This window comes from Camellia sinensis, chromosome 15 (genome assembly GCF_055761805.1).
Source record: "Camellia sinensis isolate YWXY chromosome 15, ASM5576180v1, whole genome shotgun sequence".
Classification (NCBI taxonomy): Eukaryota; Viridiplantae; Streptophyta; class Magnoliopsida; order Ericales; family Theaceae; genus Camellia; species Camellia sinensis.
The window spans coordinates 120961168-120981406 of NC_138975.1; positions in this window are offsets into that span (position 1 = coordinate 120961168).

Sequence of the window (20239 nt, forward strand, 5' to 3'; positions counted from 1 at the left end):
TGTACTTGTAAGTTTAACTCAGCATTTCGCATGAAGATTGTGAAAATGTAAGTTTAATTACTGTAAAATTAGTTTGTTTGATCACTTTTGTATGTTGTAATATTAACATTTGGATGGATTTTAATAATTTTTTAGAAATTAGTTCTTGGATTTTTTTATTTTTTATTTTTAAATTTAAAACAACTACATATAGGCCTGATGGGTGGATTTGGAAAATATATTTTATTTAGGGTCGTTGGGCTTGGAATCACTGTATAAGCCCGATATTCAGGCCATACTAAACTTAGAGAAACATAAAATTTCTTATTAAATAATGTAAACCTGACCTAACTAATGTCCACAGCTAGTGGTTAAGGGTCAATTCTTACTAAGTACAAAGTTTAAAAATTTCTCTCCTATTATGAAGTATTATTGTGTTGTTTATTTATTTTTATTTTTTTCACGTTATGAATCTCTTTCTTAAGTTCATTATTTGGCTGATGGGCTGATGATTTCTTCCCCATTTTGGGGCTATTAATTGAGCTAATTGTTGGGCATACAGAAAGGAGGCCGGGCTTGGTCTAGCTCGGCCGAATGCCATCTACATCATTGCTTAATTAAGTGTATGACCGAGGTAATCCAACTCGGTTACGTTTCAATAGTTTAAACAAAAGAGGTAACTATCTTATTTGGTTGGTGGAAAACAGAGTGTTATTATGATAGGCATTCTTCATTGGACTTGAGACTCCTAGGAGGGCTCTGCTAAGGAGAGTAGAGTCCTACTAGGATTGTGCAAACTATCTCACTTGGTTAGTAGTGAGTAGGGTTGTGTGGCTCCTAGAAGGATTCTTATAAACAGAGTTGGAATCCTACTAGGAGTGTGCCAAGCAGAATCTATAAAAGCTCGTAACAGGACCTATGTACAGGTATCCCAATTTATACTCTAGAATACACAGAGCTTTTGTGTTTATTGTCTATTTACTGACTTAGGCATTGGAAGGGTTTCCGGCACACACCGCCGGCTAGCTCACATTTGTATTTTCAAGAAGTAAAGAGACGACGTTTGGAGGAGCGCAAACTTGATCAACAGGATTATACAAGGAGATTATTTCATGCTTGTACAATTGGCGCTGCCTGTGGAAATTTCACAAAGAACAAAACCTTTTGATCGAGTTTTCTTCTCTAGTTGAAATCAATGGCGCACAATGAAGACTTGCCGCAATCTGCAATTGATGAGCAAACCCTGGAGGGCGTAGACGTCCCCGAACATCCCGGGAGGAAATCCTCGGTTTTGTTCATTGGGCTCACTACAGTTCAAGACTCAATGTCAGGGTCCTGTATCTAATCTCGTAGAGTGCAATGCAAGACTGATGAATCATCAAAGAGTTCAAATCCAGCAAATCATTTTTTAAAACAGATTTTTTTGAAAGAAGTGCCAAACATGGATTGTTTTTCTAGATACAGAGTCGCCACCTAAATATTTTATTTTGGAAAATTTAGGAAATCCTGACTCGTGCCTAAGGCCACGTGTCCGTCATCACCAAAGTTGCCTCAGCTCGGGAACTTGGGTACGATTGGGAAAGGTCACTTCATGAGCACCCCTGCTCGCCCGATCAAAGATCGGTCTCTACTAACCATGATATTGAGTTTTGAAAACATTATGTGCTCTTTATTCCGGTTATTAGCCTAAAATTACTATGTGATGCACATAGCATACAAGTATAGACTAGGTCGCCTGAATTGGAGCAAGACATCTCATATCTGTTTGTTTTGAAAAATGAATTAAAGTTTGCTACTCGCAAGTAGGCTCAAACATGGGTTTCGACGAATTATTCTAACTCAAACAACCCAACCTTCACCCACAGGCATTCAGGCAGTTATATCACATAAGCAAATAGCCTCATGGTAAGTATGCTATCATGGCAGTCACTCACACGCATGTAAGGATGCTAAAGCAAAAACACTCACCGAGTACTCCAAGCTCCAATAGAAGCTAATTAGATATCATGCATGAATCCTAACTATGCTGAAATGCCTAATGCAACACATGCAAAAATGCAACTAAGATAGGCTCGGCTATTCTAAAATGGCATATGAAATGCAACAACTGATTCACGTATTCAACTCAGAATTGAAATACAATGCAGTTAGTATAATGCGCCGAGCTCGGTGCATGCAAAACAGATGAATGGATGCAAACATACGAGCATAAGGATGCTAATTTAAACGTGCCCTAAAACTAACCATCATAAGCTGGTACATAAAAAGGAGAAAGACGTGGGGTTGGAAGACATACATCACACACACGCACACTTATTACAACATTGCCTTCCTCGGAGGGTCCGAATAAATAATACACAACCAAATGAAAAAACGAATTACAGCTAATTATTACACAACCCTAATTAATTAACAAATTAACTAGAATAAATAAGCTAGTATGCAATTTAAACAAAGACGGACTGCCTCAGTTCTGTTCCGAATGATAGGGATGCATGCATGCTTGAGTCGCCTTGTCGGGAAATTCATCGCGATACCTCGATTTGCCTCTGTTTGCAACTAATCCCGGAACACTGTACAAAGCTCCAGAAGGTTACTGACCAGTTTTTGCTGCCGATTTTCAGTTTACTACAACAGAGAGCGAGAAAGGGGTATGGCAAAGTATTTTCAACATATGTGTGCATGATCACTCTCCCCATCATTGCACAAGCTCTAGGGAGTGTGGTCCTCGATCCTCGTGCCACTAATCACACATCTCGATGCATGATGGCCGAGGAGTCGGATTGCATGACTCGATGTAAAATGAATGCACATATAAACACAACAAAGCCTAAACTCCATCATGGGTAATCCGGAGTGTCGGCGACCGAGAATTGAGGCACGTTTCATCACTTAGAGTACGAAACGTCCCTCGTTTCCCGTGTTTGGACTAAACCCTATTCCAAACACAATGCAATATACATCGAATACACAATGCGACTAGCATGCAATCCTAAATGAAACGCAACTAAGACATGCAAACATGCAAGGAATGACATGTAAAGATGCAACTAGCATATGCAATGCTATGAACTACAAATGGCATACTCAATGCACGTGAATTATATGGCATACGCAATGTACATACACAGATGGACATGCATGAAGACATGAACAAAGCATACACAATGCGACGATTGAGCATGCGACAACATGGATATGGCATACATAATGCAAGATGAACTTAAACTAAAATGAGTGGGCCTCAGCCACACTCAAATTAGTGGCCAAACATGATAAAATTAAAGGCAGGAACACTCATGCAAACACGCCCAATGCAAGGGACCGAACCTAAGGCATCAAATGCCACTCTACCAAAGCATAGCAAGGGATGAAATGTGACATACAATCATACATTTTTCAGCTCTGAAATGACATGCAAGATGGACCCGAATCATGCAAACACCTCACGTAATGCATGCTAGATGGCCCGAATACCGAAACTAGTGAAGCGCACTACACTAGAGGTACGCAAACCAGCCCTAAACAGTCCCTATGCAGGCCCAAAACAGTAGGAAAATGGACTAAATGGTGGCTCAAAAGGCACGAAAATGCAGCTCATGCAATGGTCCATAAATGAGGCATACAAGCACAACCCTCAAATGCATATAAGGAGTGGAAAACACGGGAACATGGAAACCTTACATGCTCTGAAATACCATGCACAATGACCCTAAAACATGCAAACACCTCAATATAAGCATGCAATAGGCTTCAAAACTCAAAGCTAGGCAAGGGTATTGCACTACAGCCATGCATAGCAAACATCATTCGACCATGAGGCCTAAAAACAGAGCTAAGGCAGTCCAAAACATGCACAAAATCAGTTTAGAACATGGCCAAATATGATAGAATCAAAGGCCAAAACAACATGCATTACAAGCTAGTGAAGAGGATTTACACTACAAGCATGTGAAGCATTCAAGAGGCCACTAAACCAGCATCAGATAGAGGTATGACATGCCAAATAAAGCCTAAAAACCCACTGAAACATGGTCAATGCATGCAAGAATGACATGCTCCTTTGATAAGCTATGAAGAGGATTGTTCTACACATGCAAGGTGGACATCCAATATGACAAAATCAGCTCTAGACAGAGCTTATGCAGGTCCTAAAAAACACCCAAAAAAGGCCTAAAACAAGGCTTGGAGGCATGCAAGTATAGGCTCCTTTGTTAGGCCAAATATGCTAGAAAACAAGACAAGAAGAGAGTGGGTCACCCCTCTCTGATTTTGGCTCTCAAAATAGCATATTAACCACTGAAAATCCGCTGGATTTCAGTGGTTAAAAGGCCAAACAAAGATCAATACAAAGGCCTTCATGCATGTGTAGACACCCCATTTTTGACCGACCTTGAGACTCAGACGTCACCAGTTGAGCACTCGGTGATGTTGCATAACGTGCTTGTTCAGAAGTTTCAGAGTCGCGGCTGCGAGCCCTGCCTCCGGACTTCCGAACCCTCTTCTGTGCCTTGTCTCGGTTTGCGAACCAGACTCGGTTTTCTCTGTTTCTTTTCTTGAGGGGAGGGAGAGGTCCCGTAGACCATCTCTCAATGTCCGTAGGCTACATTTGGTGGCCGTAGGCCATTTTTCCCATTTCAGAGTCCGGTTCCCGGTTTTCGGAGCCGTCAGGCCGTGTGCCTCGGTTCGGGACCGCTTAACCATCTCCTATTGCTCTGATTTTTGGCATACATCTTATTTCATCCATTTCGTGGGACATTGGGGGCTGAGAAACCCACTTCGAGGTCGAATGCCACTTTCGGTGCTTAACAGCCCATTTTCGGGACCCCGAACTGCGTGTTTTGGCTCCGGAACATTCGTTTTGCAACGGTTTTCGCTCATTTTTGGCAGGTACCTCTGTTTTATCACAGGGAAGGTCACTGAAGGGTGGGAGGCCAGCAATTGTTGCAGCAGCCAGTTATCTCTCCTCCCGAGCCTCCCGGCGCCCGTTTTTCCAACTTCCGGACTAATGTTGAACACCCTAGGGGTAGTGTTGCCAACTTTCAACCACATATCTGTGATCTACACATCTGGGAGGCCACTAAAAGTTGGTGGCCGGCCATTAAGGTCACCTGACCCTTTTGACCCCTTTCTTCCGGACTAATGTTGAACCCTTTGGACCTTTTTTCTCGAACTTTCAACCACATATCTGTGATCTACACATCTGGGAGGCCACTAAAAGTTCATGGCCGGCCATTAAGGTCACTTGACCCTTTTGAACCCCTCTTTCCGAGCCATTGTTGAACCCCTTGGACCCACTTTCTTGCAATTTTAACTACATGGTTGTGTTGTGCACACATAGGGGCACCTCCCCAATACCTGGCCGGCCAGAAAATGTGCTTGACCCTTTTGACCCCTAGCCGGCCGGCTAGGGGGTGTGGCCGGCCGGCCACCTCCAACAAAAGTGAGAGGCCGGCCAGCTTCCTTGCACTGTACCCTTTCCAGCTGTGGGGCAATATCCCCCAGATATTTTCTGTATCCGGGGGATATTTTGGGAGAGAGTTATGCTCTCCAATTCACCCCCCTTTTACACCCCTTTCTTGCCCATATAACCAGCTGAGGGTCTTCTTCTTGAGGGTTGGAAAAATTCCTCTCCAAGCACAAACCCTAAACTCCATTGTCTTCTTCTTCAATTCTTCAAAAAACCCTAAGTCCATAACCTTCATTCCTTCTACACCACCAAGCTCTACCACCACCATCTCATTTCCAGCAGCAAGGAGGGATTCTTGAAGGCTAAAGAAGCTGCAAATCCATCCAAGAAGCAACAAAAGCTCGGATCTTCAAGGGTAAGTTACACTTTGATCCTTTTGACCCTTTTCCTTGATCTATTTCTAAGCCTCATTTCTTTTTGGTTTCAAGCTTCGGCCCTAACTGAAAAGGGCCATATTTTGAGCTCATCTTCACTTCTCATTAAGGGCTCAACCCTGTTTGAGCCCTCCATAATACACTTGCTTCATTGATCATCTTGTATGTCATAGTTTTGCATGCTATTTTTGACCCATGAGAAATTTATTTTCGAGCATGTTGTAAACTAATATGAGGCTTATTTTGAGCCCCTCTTCAACATTGGAGAAGGGCTCAACCCTGTTTTGTGTCTCCATGTGTCACTTGTAGTTCAATCCCTTGTTTGGCCTCATTTTTGCATGAGTTGATAGCCCTCTTTGCTTCTGTTTTTGGACCTTGGTCCGAACTGAAAGTGGTCTTATTTTGGCCTATACTTCATGTTTCATTCACACTTTTTTTCTGTTTGGTGATTATTTTGTATACTTCATGTTTTAGCACCTTTTGAGCTTCATTTTACATCACATTTTTAGCATATTTGTATACTGATTTTGAGACTGTCATATACTGTAAATGTTCATATTTTTGGTCCATCTTCAGTGTTGTAGAAGGAAATTTTTCAGTTTGGGTTTTGCTTATACCACTTGCTTCATTACCTCTCTTTTGGCCCCTATTCTTGCATGCTATGTTTCCCTTATCTATGCTTGCTGTTTGGCCATGTTTATAACTGTAAAAGTGCATATTTTGGGACTGTCTAGCTTCTGTCTTTGCATTGCATGTCCATATTGTGCATGTTTAGCATAGCTATAGGCCATTTCGGGTGCCTAATGTTGCATTTCGGGACATTTTCTTGCATTTGGCATCATTTCGCCACATTTCGGGACTGTTTTCCCCACATTTTGTTGCTGAAATTCTGTTAGTATGCTTGCATATCATTTTTGCCATGTTTCATTGCATTTCATCATTGCCTCGGTTTGCGTGCCCGTGTGCACGCATTTCGAGGCACTCCTTTTTTTATCTACCGGCATCCTATGTGAGTGTGGCTGAGGCTCACTCATGTTGGTATAAGTCCATTTGTCATTTCCATGTCATTTCATTGCATTCCGCCATCGCCTCGGTTTGCGTGCCCGTGTGCACGCATTTCGAGGCACCTCATTTTTATCCGCCGGCATCCTATGTGAGTGTGGCTGAGGCTCACTCATGTTGGTATAAGCCCATTTGCCATTTCATATCATTTTACCATTGCCTCGGTTTGCGTGCCCGTGTGCACGTACTTCGAGGCACTTCATCTTCATTGCATTTATCATTGCCTCGGTTTGCGTGCCCGTGTGCACGTATTTCGAGACACATATCATTGCCTCGGTTTGCGTGCCTGTGTGCACGTATTTCGAGACACATATCATCACCTCGGTTTGCGTGCCCGCGTGCACGTATTTCGAGACACATATCATCACCTCGGTTTGCGTGCCCGCGTGTACGTATTTCGAGACACATATCATCGCCTCGGCTTGCGTGCCCGCGTGCACGTATTTCGAGACACATGTCATTGCCTCGGTTTGCGTGCCCGCGTGCACGCATTTCGAGACACATATCATCGCATCGGTTTGCGTGCCCGTGTGCACGCACTTCGAGGCATCTCATTCGCATTGTTTCTACCATCGCCTCGGTTTGCGTGCCCGCGTGCACGCATTTCGAGACACATTTCCTCAGTTTGCGTGCCCGCGTGCACGCACTTCGAGGCACCTCATTTTCATAGCATTGTGCATACTAGGTGGTATCTTAGATTGCATTCTGTCATTTTCTCAGTTTGCGTGCCCGTGTGCACGCACTTCGAGGCATTTCATTTTCATAGCATTCTGTGTATGTTAGGACTATATCTTAGTTGCATTTCATGCATATCATGCATATTACATCGTGTCCGGAATAGGAGTTAGTCCGGGCACGGGAAACGAGGTACATTTCGTACTCCGAGTGACGGAATGTGTCTCAATTCCCCAGTCACCGACACTCCGGATTATCCATGATGGAGTTAGGTTTTAGCTGTAGTTTCATGTGCATTCATCCTATATCGAGTTGTGCATTTCGACTCCTCGGCCATCATGCCTTGGTATGCGTGATTGGTGGCACGAGGATCGAGACTTGCATATATCTGTGCAAATACATTGCTATGCCCCTTTCCTGCTCTCTGTTGCAGCAAAATGGAGAATCAGCGACTTTTTGGACTTGGCACGCATTTCAAGAACAGGTGTAAACAGAGGCTAATTGGGGCATTCCAGTGGATTTCCGCGCAAGACAATCCGGACATGCATCATCCATCAGAAGCAAGGCAGTCCCTGGCTTGCACGCCAGTTTTATTTGCTTTCATAGCTAATTTATTAATCAGAATTTTGTAATATTTCGGACTGTAATATTCTTTTATTCGGGACTGTAATATTTGGACTGTATATTTATTTGGACCCTCTGCATGAGGGCACAACTGTAATAAGTGTGGGTGAGTGTGATGTATGTCTTCCAACCCCACGTCTTTCTCCCTTTTATTTATCTGCTTATGATGGTTAGATTAGGGCATATTTAAATTAGCATACAGTATGACAGCATGTTCGCATCATTCATCTGTGTTACATGCACCGGGCTCGGCGCACCATACTAACTGCATCGTTTTCAATTCCAAGTTGAATACATGGTAAATGTAGCATTTCATACACCATCTTAGAATAGCCGAGCCTGCTATAGTTGCATTTTGCATGTGTTGCATTAGGCATTTCTGTATACTTAGGATCATGCATGATTTCTAATATAGTTTCTGTTTTGGCTTGGAGTACCCGGTAAGTTTTATGCTTTAGCATCCTTGCATGCGTGTGAGTGCTGCCATGAATAGCATGTTTACCATGAGGCTATGTGCTTACATGATTTAACTGCCTGAATGCCTGTGGGTGAAGGTCGGGTTATCTGAATTGGAATAAATCATCAAATGTTTTAAGCCTACCTGCGGGTAGCAAACCGTTTTCAAAAACAAACAAGAAGTGTTTTGTTCCAATCCAGGCGACCTGGTCTATATTTATATGCTGTGCGCATCACATAGTAACCTAGGCTAATAAACCGGAATAAGGACATACAAAGTTTTCAAAAATTGATATCATGGTTAGTAGAGGCCGGTCTATGACCGGGCGAGCAGGGGTGCTCACGAAGTGACCTTCCCCAATCGTACCCAAGTTCCCGAGCCGAGGTAACTTTGGTGATGACGGACACGTGGCCTTTTGGCACCGAGTCAGGGTTTCCTAAATTTCCCAAAACAAAATATTTAGGTGGCGACTCTGTATCTGGCAAAGCAGTCCATGTTTGGCACTTCTTTCAAAAATCAGTTTTCCTAAAACGATTTGCCAGACTTGGACTCTTTGATTCAGACTTGGAACCGTGACTACGAAAAGCCGAGTCCGAGCTGTAGCTGAGGTCCCCCGCGGCCCTGTTACAGCATGGCTCAAAACAAGGCAAGCATGCAAGGGGGTAGATGACCCCCAACAACAAAGTGACCTTAAACAAACATGAAAAGGACCTCAAAACAAGACTTTTTTCAGTTTACACCAAATCTCAAATATACTTGCAAGTATGGCTAAAAGATTGAGCAAAATAAAGCTTAAAAGAGGAAATAGTGTGTTACCCTTGTAGCTTCAACAAAACCAGCAGCTTCTTAGACCAAAAACTAGCTCTTTGAGACTTCTCAAGACCCTCCAAGAACCTTAGATCAATGGTGGAGGTGTGTGGCTATGAGGTGTGGTGTTAAAGGCCAAGAACAAACACCCTTTCTAAGCCTAGAATGTAGAGATATAGAGAGATATATGTGCTTTTCCTTAGACAATTTTTTTTCGACCTCTCTAAAGGAGAGGGAGGCCCTTTCTTATAGAGAAACAAGAGGGTTCAAGCTTCTTGGAGAAGCTAGATCAAAGGTTCAAGAGGTTCAAGCTTCCTCAAGAAGCTAAAACAAAGGGTCAAAAGGTTCAAGATTCCTCAAGAAGCTAAAATAAAGGTTCAAAAGGTTCAAGTTTCCTCAAGAAGCTAAAACAAGGGTTCAAAAGGTTCAAGCTTCCTCAAGAAGCTAAAACGAAGGTTCAAAAGGTTCAAGCTTTCTCAAGAAGCTAAAACGAAGGTTCAAAATGTTCAAGCTCTCCAAAAACCGTGCTAAACGGAGAAAGTTAAGCGGTCCCGAACTGAGGCGCACGGTCGATGACTCCGAAAACTGGAAACTGGTCTCCAAACGGGAATCGTGGTCTACGACCACAAAAAGTAGCCTACGGCCACTGAGAGATAGTCTACGAGACCTCTCCCTCCCTTTGGAAAAAGAAAACAGAACCTAGTTCGCAAACCGAGGCAAAGCACAAAAGAGTCCCGAGGTCCGGAGGCAAGGTTCTCAGCCGAGACTCTGTAACCTCAGAACGAGCACAACATGCGTCATCGCCGAGTGCTCAATCGATGACGTCTGAGTCTTAAGGTTGGTCAAAAATGGGGTGTTTACAGAGGGGGGTGAGAGGCGCGAAGGTTTACCTTCTATCCCACCTATGGCAGAATTAGAACCCTAGCGACGGAACTCCCGGAGGGATACAAAGGAGAGACGGGGCACTAGTCCCCGTCACTGTCAAAGTCCTAAAAGACAGAAATGGAGGTTGGATCCTCAAGTTCTGGAGGATCGTGTGAGAGAACAAGACGAGTTAATAAGGAGGATGGCGGCAGACATAGAGACAATGAAGCGCCAGATAAAGGGAAAAGGGGTGGCGACAGGAGAGAGGCGCAAAAGCAACATGCCCCCTCGCCACTCGGAAGATCGTGATAGACATACCATACCATCATAAGCAGAAAGCAGGAGCCTTAGAACAGGCGACACTCAATCAAGGACTTGCAGGACTCATTATTCCAGATCTGAGAGAACGAGGACTGAAAGGTCACAAACAGATGGAAGTAGCTATTGACCCTCGCACACGCACCAAACGACATCTAAGCACTTGAAATTGCCTAGGTCAGCGGACTTACGAACAGTGCTCGAGGAGAGGGTCCGATGGAAGGAGGACACCAGGGCTCACGACCCTCGCAGAGTTTCAGCCCTGCAGTGATTGGCCCCTAGGACACATGGAAGTGTCGAGGTAGAGATGCCAATGCCGTGCCTTGCTTATGAACCAGTGGATAGAGTATTAACAAGGCTACAGAGCTCCCCGTTCGTTTCGGCAATTAAGAACGCACCACTACCTTCAGGCTTCCACCAGCTAAAATTCACTACTTATGAGGGGAAGTCAGACCCCTACATGCACTTAAGCCACTTTCGCCAGGTTATGGCAGTATACCGGTGAAATGAGGCTCTAATGTGTATCCTGTTTCCATCCAGCCTTGGCGACCTAGGCCTAACCTGGTTCGAAAGACTGCCGGAGGGCAGCATTGCCTTATAGGCACAGTTGGCAGAAGCGTTCGTGACTAGATTCAGAACGAATACCAAAACACTAGTGGAGATTGATCAGCTACTCTCCATTGACATGGGCAAAAAAGAGACATTGAGGTCTTACAGCAGTCGCTACTGGGAGACCTTCAACTAGATTGAAGATTGCCTTACAAATCTCGCCATCGCACAGTATAAACGGGGTTTACCAGTTGTTAACAAGTTGAGGGACTCAATGACAATGATGACACCCCTCACGATGGAGGCCCTAATGGAGAGAGTGTATCAACATATCCGAATAGAGGAAGATAGCGCCGTGCTAAAGTAAAATCTGGCGCAGCAGTGATGCCAGATAAAAAGACTACAGCAAAAGTCAACACGGTAGAACAACCAAGTAGGAATGAGCGAGGCTGGCAAGCCAACAGAGAGGACCCAGAAAAAAGGAAGTTAAGAGTCCGCACTGCCATCACCACCGTATTCAATAAACCTATCTACCGGATTCTCAGTGAGATATGTTGTGAACCCTTCATTCGGCAACCAGCCAAGTTGGGATAAGCACAAAGAGGCTATGATGAGAGGTCCCGTTGCACCTTCCATGATGAGAAGGGGCATTGCACTGAAAATTGTACACCATTAAGGCAATATTTGGAAAAGTTAGTAGTTGTTGGACACCTGGACCAGTAAATAGAAGAAGGAACACACCCAAATGGGATGCTGATCGACGGTCCACCCCAAGGCATAATCAACGTTATACATGGGATCGTCGAACCTGAGCGAGTATGTGAACTCAGGGAGATGATCAAAAAGGCTGAGCACTTGAGAAAGGTATTAAGTGCACAACCTACCATAAAAAAGGGCAGAATAGAGGCTACGAACGTCATATCCTTCTCAGACAAGGATCTAGCAAGGCTACATTGCCCTCACAATGATGCACTGGTGGTGATTTTGCACGTCAAGAATTTCGACATCAAGCGGATTCTGATTGACCAAGGAGGCGCATGCGAGATAATGTACTACGAGACCTTCAAATAGCTGAAATTGGAGGACAAAGACTTGGCACTTGCGACATCTCCCCTCATCGGTTTCAACTCAATGCCAGAGTGGTTAGTGGGCAAGATAATCCTCTCAGTCAAGGCAGGAACCATGACAAAACAGCTGAAATTATGGGTATTGAAGGTCCTTTCCATTTACAACATAATCTTGGAAAGGGCATGGCTGCATGCCATGCGCTCAGTGGCGTCAACCTGCCATCAGGCATTGTGGTTCCCCAACAAAGCCGGAGTGATTGAAAAGGTCTTGGGGGACCAAATTATGCCAAAACAGTGCTTCGTCACATTAAATGGCAGCCGGGCTGCAAAAGGGTATGTATATATGGTGAAAGAGCCAGAGTGCAATGAACTGTTTGCAGATGTCGGCAAAATAGCTGAACAGAAGGCAGTGGAAGATTTAGTAAAAGTAAGGATAGATGAAAAGAACCCAGAAAAGTTCTTTTTGCTTGGCTCGTCTTTGTCCAGTACTAAGAGAATAGAGGTCATGAAATTCTTAACCTCTAACATCGAAGTGTTTGTTTGGACACCATACGACATGCTTGGCATTGACCCAAACTTCATCTGTCACCAACTTAATGTCCACCAAACTGCCAGACCAATTATATAGCGCACTCGCAAATCAGCACTCCACCACGCAAAGATAGTGGCGAAGGAAGTGGGAAACTTACTGGAGGTAGGAGCCATCAGAGAAGTGTACTATCCCAGGTGGATCTCCAATACTATAGTAGTGCCAAAGAAGAACGGAAAATGACGTGTTTGCATGGTCTATAAGACAGTCAACAAGGCATGCCCAAATGACAGTTTTCCCCTACCACGGATAGACTAACTGGTGGACTTAACGGCAGGACATAACCGACTTAGCTTCCTTGATGTGTATAGAGGTTACGATCAAATTGCTATGTATGAACCAGACCAGGAGGTCACATCATTTACGATGTCTAGAGGATTGTACTGTTACAAGGCCATGCCTTTTGGCCTAAAGAACGCAGGGGCTACATTCCAACGGATGGTCACCAAAATGTTTGAACCATTGTTAGGCAGAACAATAGAGGCTTACATATATGACATGGTGATCAAAAGCAAAGATGAGAAGGACCATCTCAAGGATCTAGATAAAATGTTCCAAATTTTGAAGAAGCACAAATTGCGTCTAAATGCATCTAAGTATGCATTCAGCATAGGATCGGGCAAATTCTTAGGCTTTCTGGTAACCAACCGAGGTATAGAAGCTGACTCCTCTCAGATCAAAGCAATCCAGGATCTTAAGAGGCCCAACACAGTCAAAGAGGTACAGCATCTCACTGGCCCAGCAGCCGCACTCAACCGGTTCATAAGTCGGTCGTCAGACGGATGTCGACCATTCTTTCAAGCATTGAAGGCCAAATTTGAGTGGGATGAAGAATGCGACCGTGCCCTAGAGAGCTTGAAAAACTACATGACCTCCGCTCCGTTGTTGGTAACACCAGTACTAGGAGAAGAGCTCTTTTTGTACTTAGCAGTTTCACAGCATGCAGTTAGCGCAGTGTTGGTCAAAGCAGAAGGAATCCAACATTTGCCTATCTTTTATGTTAGCAAAACCTTGCTGGGCGCTGAAACCAGGTACTTACCATTGGAAAAACTGGCATTAGCTTTGATGATGGCCTCAAGAAAGTTGTCACACTACTTCCATGCCCACACCGTGATTGTCCTAACGGCTTTTCCATTAAAGGCCTTGTTCGAGAGGGCGAATTTTTCTGGACGAATCTTGAAATGGGTGATGGAGTTGGGGCAATTCGATATCAAGTTTCAACCCAAAACAACACTAAAAGCCCAATCTTTAGTAGACTTTGCGGCTAAGTTCACACTAGGAAGTCATCACATCTGCCAGTCGACTTGACCAATACAACCGAAGTGGGCGGGAAAGTGCTGCAGGAACCGCACAGCCGTAAAACAAGACGCCCAGCTACATTCCAAGCCATACAGGATTAAGGACAAAAAGGAAGGGGCAAACCATGCTATTCCGAGTGAGAACTCATCGACAAGTAAAGACTTGGGACAGTCAAATAGTGAAGATCAAACCCCAACAGCAGGCATATACTTGGAAGAAAACATCAGCAACACACATGACCCCAAGACATCATCTAACCCCACTACTTGCTGGAAACTATTCGTCGGAGAGATGTGGAAGCTCTTCGTGGATGATACATCCAATAGGCACGGTGCAGGACTTAGTATAGTCCTCATCTCACCAGATCGCCTAATAGTGGAACAGGTAGTCAACCTTGGCTTCCCAGCATCCAACAATGAGGCAGAGTATGAAGCACTGTTAGCAGGCCTAAAATCGGCACTTTTCATGAAGGCCACCGAGCTAATGGTTTATAGTGACTCCCAGCTGGTAGTAAACCAGATTTCAGGCGATTGCGAGGCAAAAGATGAGAGGATGGCCAAGTACCAAGAGTTAGTCAGAAAGGAGATCATGAAGTTCGAAGTGGTTCGGACAGAGCAAATCGGCCGAGAAGAGAACAGCAGAGCAGATGAGCTGGCAGGTTTTGCTTCAATGGCAGATACATCTATTCCACACCCATTACTAATCGACTTCCTACCCAGACCAAGCATTGAAGAACCCGAAGTAGCTGAGGTATGTTGTGCCGAACTAGGCCCTTCATGGATGGACCCCATCATAGTGTTTTTAAAAGACGACATCTTACTTGAAGAAAAGAAAAAGGCCAACAAAATTAGAACAAAATCACAGCGATTTTGGCTCTCTCCATCATTGGCATTATACAAAAAATCCTTCACAGGACCTTACTTGAAATATGTCCATCCTAGCAAGGTCGAGGCATTTTTGTTCGAGATACATGAAGGCGTATGTGGAAGCCACCAAGAAGGAAGATCATTGGCTTACAGAGCAATTTCACAAGGATATTGGTGGCCATACATGCAAGCAGATTCAGAGAAATATGTCAAGAGGTGTGAGAAATGTCAGAAGTTCGCACACCAAATACATCAACCAGTCAGAGAGCTTCTACCATTAACTAGCCCATGGCCTTTCGCAATGTGGGGCCTGGACATAGTAGGACCACTTCCAACAGCACCCGGCAACAGAAAGTTCTTTCTCGCAGCAACAAACTACTTCACAAAGTAGGTGGAGGCTGAAGCACTCGCATCAATAACGGAGAAAGATGTTAAGAAGTTCGTCTGGTAGAATATCACAACTCGATTTGACATACCTAAGGCTCTAATATCTTACAATGGTGCTTAGTTCGATGGCAAAATCTTCAGGGGCTTTTGCGAGGAATACAAGATAGAATTCTACAACTCTACACCAGCATACCCTCATGCAAATGGCCAAGCAGAAGCATCAAACAAAGTCGTTTTAGATGGTTTGAAGACAAGGTTGGAGAGAGCAAAAGACAAGTGAGCTGAGGAGCTTCTTCATGTTTTATGGGCTTACCGTACCACACCTCGGCAGTTAACTGGAGAAACGCCTTTTTCCTTGGCCTATGGCATGGAGGCGGTAATCTCACTAGAAGTAAGTCTCTCCACTATTAGAAGTGAAAATTTTGACCCAGACTTGAATGAAGAAGCCATAACCTTAGAACTCGACCTTGCAGAAGAGAGAAGGAAAAGAGCTCTAGTTCGCATTGCCTCATACCAGCAGGAGTTATCCAGAAAATATAACAAAACAGTGCATCCGAGGCAATTCAAGATTGGGGATTGGATATTACGCAAAGTAATGGTCAACACTTTGGTACCTGGAGACGGCAAGTTAGGACCTAACTGGGAAGGACCATACAAAGTGGTTGGTTTGGCAGGAAAAGGGGCATATCACTTGGAAGATGGAGACAGCAAGGCTATTCCCAGGCCATGGAACACTGTCAATCTCAAATTATTTTATTTTTAGCTTTTTTTTAAAATACTTGTAATTTTTTCCCTTTTTCAAATAAAACAAGTAGTTTTTTTCAACATAATTCTTTCTACTGTAAAAGTTGTTTTCAGTCATTGCCAGCAAGGGGCAATTAGAAAGTTTGGTAGGAATGACCATACATTTGGTTCTCCTTTCAGCCAAGATAAGGATCTAAGCTGAAGAAGGTTGGCCGGAATAACCAACATTTAGCTTCTTTCAGCCGAGATTAGGATCTAGGCTGAAAAAGGTTGGCAGGAATAACCAACATTTAGCTCTCTTCAACCGAGATAAGGATCTAGGCTGAAGGTTGGCAGGAATAACCAACATATAGCTCTCTTCAGCCGAGATCAGGATCTATGCTGAAGAACGTTGGCAGGAATAACCAACATTTAGCTCTCTTCAGCCGAAATAAGGATATAGGCTGAAGAAGGTTGGCAGGAATAACCAACATTTAGCTCTCTTCAGCCGAGATAAGAATCTAGGCTGAAGAAAGTTGGCAGGAGCCAACATTTAGTTCTCTTCAGCCGAGATAAAGATCTAGGCTGAAGAAGGTTGGCAGGTATGACCAACACTTAGCTCTTTTTAGACGAGATAAGGATCTAGGCTGAAGAAAATTGGCAGGTATGACCAACACATAGTAAAAAGATTACAAAGCTCTTGGACCGAAATGGATATCTCGGCCATAAAAATTAAGACATGGCAACCGAGCAAAAAGTCCAAGACATGCCAATTAAAGTTGAAAGACAATTACAAGCAGGCTATAAACCGAACAAAAAGTTGAAGAAAAAGCACATTTCATTCCATTTCAAAATATTCATTACATGGGAGGAGCTGAAGCCCAGTTACAAATTCTTTTAAAAGTAAAACATCAAAATAAGAAAAACAAGGTCAAGCAAATAGATCGTCTAAATTTGCATCCAGGTCAATCCGAGCTTCACCACTCGGTAGCCCGGTCCTAAGAGGTAGGTCAGTTACGGGCGCATCATCAACCATACTTGGCACTGACGGCTCCACCGGAGCTGACCGAACAGTTTGGAGACCGTGATCAGTGGTAACAGTTAGGGCGTTGTTTGGTTCTAGGGATTCTTCCTGCCCCCTCTTGAAGCAACTTTTCTTGGATGGCATTGGCGTAGTCTGCCATATGACTAGGAATGAAGTGGGAAGGAGGGTTCTGGAAAACCTCGGTTTCTTGACCGTAACCGAGCTTTGTTACAGCTGCCTTCCATCCGCATTTGAAAAATATATCCTTTGCAGCTTCACAATGTAGGATGTAGGTGGGCTCGCCTTCTTTCTAACCCCTATCTTCAGCGTCCTCCATTTTCTTGTTCAGTTCGGCGATCTTAGCATCTTTTTTCTTTTTAAGCTTGGCCAATTCGCGCAAGTAGCGATCTTTTAGCGCGGCCAAAGCTTTCTGCTTGTTCGCCTCTGCTATGTTGAGTAGCTCCGTAAGTTAGGCAATTTCAGATTCAAGCTCAGTCGTTTTTTGCTTGGCTTTGTTCAGCTCAACCGTCTTAGCGTTGGCATCTGCCACGGCCAGCCACGTTGTCTTACATAGCTCCAGCACGTGCTTATGAACAACGTGGTTCTTCTACATAGCCTGCAGAGGGAGAGATAGCAATTGTGATCAAAACTGAGCAAACAGATGTGTAAATTAGAAAACAAACAAAGGAAGCACTTACTAGCACCATTGATTTTGTTGCCGAGCGGATAGCCTTGAGCTCAGTTAGGTGATCGTGGTGCTCCATGTCGGCTGGTAGACACACACTCTTGGCAAGGTTGAAGGCAAGCGTGTGGTCCTTGTCTGCTACCACCGAGTCTGTGTTCGAGATAACATGGTTCTTAAAAGTCATTTTTGGTGCCTATTCTGAAGGGCTAGCCCGGTTAGAATGCACGGGCTCAGGGCTCAGCATTGTGGTGTTAGGAAGCACGATGTCCTCATCAACCAAGCGTTGCAGTTGGGCTGAAAGGGTTCGTGCACGTTTACTCGACCGACATGTGGAGGGCCTTGCTGTTGGAAGGGCCACCACGGTATCTCGGGGTTGGCTAGTCGGCTCTAGCCCAGCCTGCGCTTCACCGGCGGTCTGCTCGGTGATAAGCGCTCGAACGGCTCTTTCCTTTGCCATTTCCTGTTCCTCTGTTAGCGGGACTAATTTGATTTAGGGAAGTGTGGGATCTGGTTCAGGTGATGGCTCAAGGAGAAAGTCAGTCACCCAACTCCACCCAACCGCTATGATGGTATCGCAGCGCAGCGCGAAGGGCGTCTTGGTTTGCGTATGGGTACTGTGATTTTAGTTGGTTTAAGTCTGCACAAAAGAAAGGCAACGGTTAGCACGGTGTAAAATTATAGCCTGGAATAGCAAAGTAAAAAGAGAACCGAGGTACTCTTACCGGCAGTCCCCTTGTTCCAATTTATGTTATAGCCCAGTATTTGGGCCTCCTGATCTTCAAAATTACTAGAGACCCAGAAAAAATCATCATCATTCAAGTCTTTATCTAGTGTGTTTTTTATTATTTTCTTTTAGCCTCTTCGTACCCTTAAGTAATACACCCAACAGTCATCATTTTGGCTGAGCGAGCATTGGTGGAATAGCTCAGCCAATCTGAGGTTGAGACCGAGCCGATGGTTCAGCATGGCAATGCCATTTATTATTCGGTAAGTATTGGTACTGAGTTGAGTCAGGCACAATATAGTTTGCCTGAGAAACTCGCATATTAGTGGCTGAACTGGGAATCAGAGACCGGCCTCAACAATGGATATTACGGTAAAGGGAACAAAGCCCGGTTTTCCCCAGGGCATGGTATCTAGTTCGGCTAATGAGAGATGGACATCGTTAGGAATGTTGTAGTCCTTACGGAACTCGGCAATGGTTCCATGTGAGTTTACTAAGAGCTGGTATTTAGCCATTTAACTTAAATTGTATATAAATTAGCACAGTGGCCTAGCTCGGTGTTGAGATGACGTTGAATATCTCGGTTGAGCGTGCAAAGGTGTGCCTGGCCAACCTAGTTAAAGTCTGCAAAGTGGAGATAAAAAGTGTTATACCCAGATCGCTGAACCGGGCTAAAAAAGAAGGATAAATAAATATAAACCCTAGTTCGGTTAAATAGGTTGCAGCCCATTCTTAGTTCGGTCGTAACACAAGGGGTGGCTCCAAGTTTTTGGCTCGGTCATAGAGCAGGAAGGTTCTTAGGTCGGTCGTAACATAAGGAGTGGCTCCAAGTTCTAGCTCGGTCGTTGGATGAGGTATCTAGTTCGGTCTAATATGCACCTATTGCAAATAGGTTCCTAACTCGATCGTGGTGTTATTTTGGATTAAAAACATCACAGTACAGATTGTTTGTGAATCCAGTTAGAGTGTGATTGAGGACTTATCATGTGCTTTTTTGGGACTACGTGGTTCTTACCCATTTGTGTGAAAACTATACGAGTGTGTTTTGGAAAACATATGTGTACTATACTACATATTGCTATACTAAACGAAATAAACGAAAAGAAAAAAGGATCGAGCTATTTATAGTTTTAAGATGAAAGGATGAAGATCAAGGCCATAAGGAGGACAGTGAGAACAGAAGCTTTGCAGGTGCTGTGGTCGTGAAAATGGAGGCTCAGAGAGCAAGAGAGAGAAGATGAACAATGGAGTGTCTGGTTCAAAAAGTAGGGTTTTTGTATAAAGCACAAAAAATGGCAGGACTGTTCAAAACTTTCGAAGTACAAAGACAGTTGTGACAGTTGTACTTGACCAGTGAGGGCAAGCCACGTGTCCAGAGGAATTGATAGCGATTCAGGTGTACTTGAGAAGCTGAACGACATGCAGAGTAATTGACAAGACGTTTCTGAACCGGGCAATTCGGAAGCCCGGTAGCAAGAGAGCTCAGTTGGAGGCTTGGACGTATAGCTCGGTTGATAACAAGTAATCCCAAATCATGCGTTGCAGATGGGATTAAGAGGCAATTGAGAGGGTAATTTATAAATAAATATCGACTGATCTACGATCCTTTAGCCTCTGTTATGGGCCGAACTAAAGGCCGAGGTATGGACTTCGAGTAGCTTGGTCCCATGTTGTATGAACTCCAAGCTGAGCAGAG